Here is a 6,170-nt window from a genome sequence, read left to right on the forward strand (position 1 = left end):
TGCCTTAAATTATCTGTGATTTCACCTGGTTATTAGAAATGTATTTTTCAGTGTTCCGGGTTGTATGTGACGATTTTGTTTTGAGATATTAGCACCAGAATTTATTATAATGCATTTTTTTCTGAATAAATATGCACATTTGTAACAAAACCTTTTGTTTGTCCCATACTATCCGATTGCCGAGTTTTGTCTGAATATGATCACTGGTTCTAGAGTTATATTTATATTTATTTATTTCACCAGTATAAAAACAAAATATTTACAAAATATATGTTCATGTACAGGACAAAATTGTATAATACTGGTGTGGACCATGGACATAGTCCATTTGGACTAGTCTAGTCCATGGCACTTAATATTAAATAATAAATTAAGTCGTCATAAAAGTCACAGTAAACAAACAAAAGTAATGAATAAAATAAATGAGATCAACCAGTAAATAATATAATCATTTATTTATTATTAATATTAGTATACATTTATTGAAATCTTCTATTACATAACTGCAAGATATTACCAGTATACTTTTAAACGTAATTGGGATACTTTTGAACTTCCATTTATTTATAATTAATATTAGTAGACATTTATTGAAATCTTCTATTACCAAACTGCAAGATATTACCAGTATACTTTTAAACGTAATTGAGATACTTTTGAACTTCCATTTATTTATAATTAATATTTGTAGACATTTATTGAAATCTTCTATTACATAACTGCAAGATATTACCAGTATACTTTTGAACGTAAATGGGATAATTCTGAACTTCCATTTATTTATAATTAATATTAGTAGACATTTATTGAAATCTTCTATTACATAACTGTAAGATATTACGAGTATACTTTTGAATGTAAATGGGATACTTTTGAACCTCTATTTATTTATAATTAATATTAGTAGACATTTATTGAAATTTTCTATTACCTAACTGCAAGATATTACCAATATACTTTTAAACGTAAATAGGATACTTTTGAACTTCCATTTATTCATTTATTATTAATATTAGTAGACATTTATTGAAATATTCTATTACCTAACATTACGATATTACCAGTATACGCTTGAACGTAAATAGGGAACTTTTGAACTTCCATTTATTTATTATTAGTATTAGTAGACATTTATTGAGGACACTTTTGAACGTCATGTTTTATCATTTATTGAACTATTCGTGAAGTAGACGGGGAAACAAAACAAACACTTAAAATGTATCATTTGATAAAATAATTTATTCAAGTTAATATTAAACACACATTTGCAAAACAAAACAATAATATCAGCTTGCACGTATGCAAGGTTCAGGAGGGTCAAGATCTGACAAATTTCCACCAATCCGGTCTTCATTACAACTCCTTAGTTACTTGGTGTACTGCAGGGTAATATTCCTGTTTGTAAACATGAGAATGACAAGACTAATACTGATATGAGAGGGTGTGTACAATAATGTTAACATTGTATGTGTGCAACATGAAAGGAAATAATACTCACTAGCATTGTTCCCAACCAAACATAGCTGGATCATATCCTTCTATTTCTATATCCGGATTCAACATAGTGTCATGTTCCCACGCTTCTCACAACTATTCTGGACACATTATGATTGCCATGTCGGCTCAGACTTTCTTTAAACCATTTATTCTGTGAATAAAAAGAAATGTGCAATAAACCTTAATTTAAACCGTACAGAAATATACTACAACATTTTATTTTGTGCCAGAAGTAAATATATAATATAAAAAATGTTATATATATGCTCCTATGGTGAAGATACCAAAATAGTTTGTTGACATACGGTTACTGCATATCTACTACTCAAGTTAAGGTAGAGATGCAGTTTACGTGACAGGTATTTTAATTAGTTAATTAGAAAACCAAGATGACCTCCCTTGTCCACAAAACTATATATTTTCGGGAAGTTTATTGTATGAATTTTAATTTTTTTTAGTATTTATTTTATGGGCACTGTAGTTTGAAATATGCACAAAAATGTGTTTTTTTGGTCAAAAGTGATTTAAAAAGAAATAGCTCCTAAACCATGCTTCTGTTTCCTGTCAAAATTTGTTTATGGGTACATCTGTTTACTATGAAGAAAGTGCCGTCTTAAAAACTGTCTATCAGTTGTAAATTTTGCAGGGCAGCAGCTCAAATTTCACTACTTCAAGTTTATGCATAAATTAACACCCAGGCTAGTTGTCTGTACGATTGTTGTAACACTGTTCAACCAAAAACAATGCCCCGACGGCGTTTTGAAGATAAACACATTGTCAATCATTTGTGAAAATGTCAAAACAAAAAGTCAAAGCGTCTAGGAGCTTTTTTTTGAAAGTTCTTGGATTTGCACTAAAAAGAAGCTGTGATAATTGCTAGTTTGCATAACAATTCACTCAGTACGAAGTTTGCTAATGCTCATAATTAAAATGGCTGTAACAGTTCCAAATTTAAGGTAGCGGGACTATTATTTGCATACTTGTTTCCATCTTCTGATTGTGACCAAGTGACTACAAATAGACCGAGGAAAGTATACATGTTTGGAATCGCCAGCTTTTCAAAGGTGTCTTAATCAAAAGTGAAAAATTACTTTTTTTGTAAAGCAAAGATTTTCAAGCTTGTTTATCTGCACAAGCGATTTGTTTTCCTATCAAGGTCTGTTTAAACACGTATAAAGGCATCCAAATGTGTAAGGCTATTGGAAACCCAAAAAATAAAGCAATGGGATAGCTATAGTTCGATAAAATCGGCAGATGAAAACACCAAAATCAATGATTTTTTTTCAGTGGCTGTGTGCCCTTGTGTCTGACACATTCATATGCAAATGACTAATCTGTGAAATAAACAGGGGTGGACCCAAATAACTCAAATGTTTGGAAACACTCATTGTGTGTCGTCGATGCTTATCCACTTGTGTTTTTCCTCATTGATTCATATTTGTTTATGTTTGTTCAGATTTATTCTATCTTGCTCGAAATTTAGTAGTATTATTAGATCATGTTTTGCTTTATCTATTCGTCTTTATTTTGTTCAATTACAAGCAGTATTAGTTGATATATAACCAGTAGAAGTTATTACATGTCAAGATTTCGCACTTTAATACATGTATCTCTATTATAAAGAAACACAGATTTGGTTTATACAAGCCAATTAATAATAATCTATAGGCAGCACGAACGCAATATAAATCAGTTGCAAGGTCGAATTTAAGCTGATGTGCAATATTGAAAACCAATCACTGCATTTCCCTCCAATTTTAAGGTGTGAATCCTACTATTTATCAGTTGCATCTTTGTTACATTGTAGTTCCTTTGTTGTAACACTGTACGATTAAATAGTGTATTGTTTAGATGTATTTTACGCTGTTTTTATTATCTGAACCTGATCGAATGTGAGCGAATATTACCCACATTATGTGTCAGATAGCTACTGATAACACATCATAACATTGCTTTGTCTTAAGTTAATCTTTGAAACATATAGGCACGCAAATTAAACCTGTGTTGTTGATTTTGGAAAACACTACTGAAGCTGCCTTGCTTCCCTTCAGAAAATATACATTTTAACCAACTTACATGACATTCTAGGTTACGTTGATTTTATCAGATGAATTTATAGTGCATTTCATCAATTAATAAATAAATGTGAAAATCGTAATTTTGAACAAAATAATAGTCTCGCTACCTTAAATGTATTCTCGTTTTGTTAAAAGTTAAATATAATGCATAATATGGAGATCCCGTCATTTCTTTTTTTCACCATGTTTCTTTTTTATTATTTATGTGCAGCCTTGCTAAATCTTGCTAAGCATTCAGAAGAGAGAATGTTTGCACCTGTTATCTATATTTTAAAATCAGTTTTTGAGTATGTCCCACTATTCACAATTCTACAAAAATTTAACAGTATATAGCCAAGACTCTTTGAATAATAAAAAGCAAAAAAAAAAAAAAAATCACTCCCAAGTGCCCATGAACCTGCATCTCTACCTTAAGTGAATTAATTATGCACAGATTGACACCAAAAACTAGTTAGATCTTATATAAGTGCCTTAAATTATCCGTGATTTCATCCGGTTATTAGAAATATATTTTTCAGTGTTCTGGGTTGTATGTGACGATTTTTATTTTGAGATATTAGCACCAGAATTCATTATAATGCAAATTTTCATGAATAAATATGCACATTTTTGTAACAAAACCTTTTGTTTGTCCCATACAATCCGATTGTCAAGTTTTGTCTGAATATGATCTCTGGTTCTAGAGTTATATTTATATTTATTTATTTCACCAGTATAAAAAAAATATTTACATGTTCATGTACAGGACAAAATTGTATAATACTGGTAAGGACCATGGGAATAGTGCATTTCGACTAGTCTAGTCCATGGCCCTTAATATTAAATAATAAATTAAGTCGTCATTAAAGTCACAGTAAAAAAACAAAAGTAATGAATTAAATAAATGAGAACAACCAGTAAATATCATAATCAATCATCACAATGGATGATATTCAAATTATTTAATAAGAGTATTTAAATTTGCATACTTTTAAAATGAATATGCTCTATGTACATAAATAAATATCACTCATGTGAAGCATTTTCTTCAGCTCTCGTTTGAAAATTCTTCTACTGCCCATGCTTTTTAGGGTGGGGGCAGAGAGTTCCAGTGTTTAATAGTAGCATATTGAAAATTAAGCTGTGTAATGGATAAACGCATGTAAGGGACAGTGAAGTTACCAGTAGCATTAGATGTGGTTGGATAGGGATGAATGTGCTGGGGGGAAATAATCGCTGACACCATGGACAAATCGATTTGCTTTGAGGTCAATAAAGAAGACACATGTCTGAAATTTAGCTAGTTTGTTAATACCAAGAATACCAAGTTTACGAAAAAGAAGTGCAGAGGGTGCGTAGTAATCAGAAAAGATGATTGTAAGAGTGTTGTATAAAATAAGGACAAAGCGTGGAACATAATGTCGAATACGGGCTATAACACCAATCTTGGGGCTTATTGTTTTAATAATCTTTTTATTTTGATTTTTCCCAAGTCAGAGTGCAGTAAATTGTCACACGAAGATATGTTTCTGTAGCAACGCCTCTGACTGAGCATTGCCAACTTTGAAAGTGCCATCTATTGCTTTGTTTTGTGTGCTGCTTTAAGAAACATGTAATTAGTTTTTTCAGTGCTTATTGTGAGTTTGTTAACCTTACACGACTGTGAAACGTTTTGGAATTCAGCACTTAAAGTGTCAAGATTAACAGTTTCTGAGTTTAAGTATTTAAACAAGTTAGTATCATCAGCGAATAGGCGAAAGTTAAAAGCATTAGTAGATTTGTGAATATTATAATATAGATAAGAAAAGGTATAACCCCAAGATGAAACCCTGAGGTACCCCACATTTGACTGATTTAGAACATTTTCCTACCACTCATATATAATAACAGTCGATCGATTGTTTCTACCGATATCATGCTTGAGTTGTGTGAAGTGGATCGAGATACAATTTTGAAAATCGTGTTATTTTCGGACAATTTCCGTGTCATGGTGTGAACGCTTTCCTACCTTGTGTTATCATATGAGTAGTAGGCGAATGTACCGGCGACTGATTAACTATGCCGACCCTACTTTAGGTCATTTTTTATTATCCAAGAAACGTTCCCAGCGCCTGTGAGACCAGTATGAGTACTTTGTTCTGCCCCATTGTACCAGACGTCCACGCATTGTCTTCAGCAACCAACCACACGAATAAATCACCAGGTCTCTGAGGTATACACAGTGTCGGTAAATTTATAGGGCAAAATGAATAAAACGTTCGTGCTGGACAAGTTCCTTTATATTTCCTTATTGACGTTATAGAAATATTATTTTCCATATTGACGTTATAGAAATTCACAAACGAAAATGGCTACCACTTGAGACGACGCCTCCACAGGCGTGAATAGGTTAATGCACGCGATTTTTTTAACACACAAACGAAATAAATCTCTCAAATAGCGGCCCCACAGGCGTAAAAAGGTTAACGCACGCGTTTTTTTGCACACACACAGGAAAAAAAAAATCTATTCAAAACAGCGCCCCCACAGACGTAAATAAGTTAATGCACGCGTTTTTTTTCTTTTTACACACACGAAATTTTCATCGACCTCACACACGCCATTTTTAAAAGCACA

This window comes from Saccoglossus kowalevskii, chromosome 12, assembly GCF_978046115.1.
Source record: "Saccoglossus kowalevskii chromosome 12, keSacKowa6.1, whole genome shotgun sequence".
Taxonomy (NCBI): domain Eukaryota; kingdom Metazoa; phylum Hemichordata; class Enteropneusta; family Harrimaniidae; genus Saccoglossus; species Saccoglossus kowalevskii.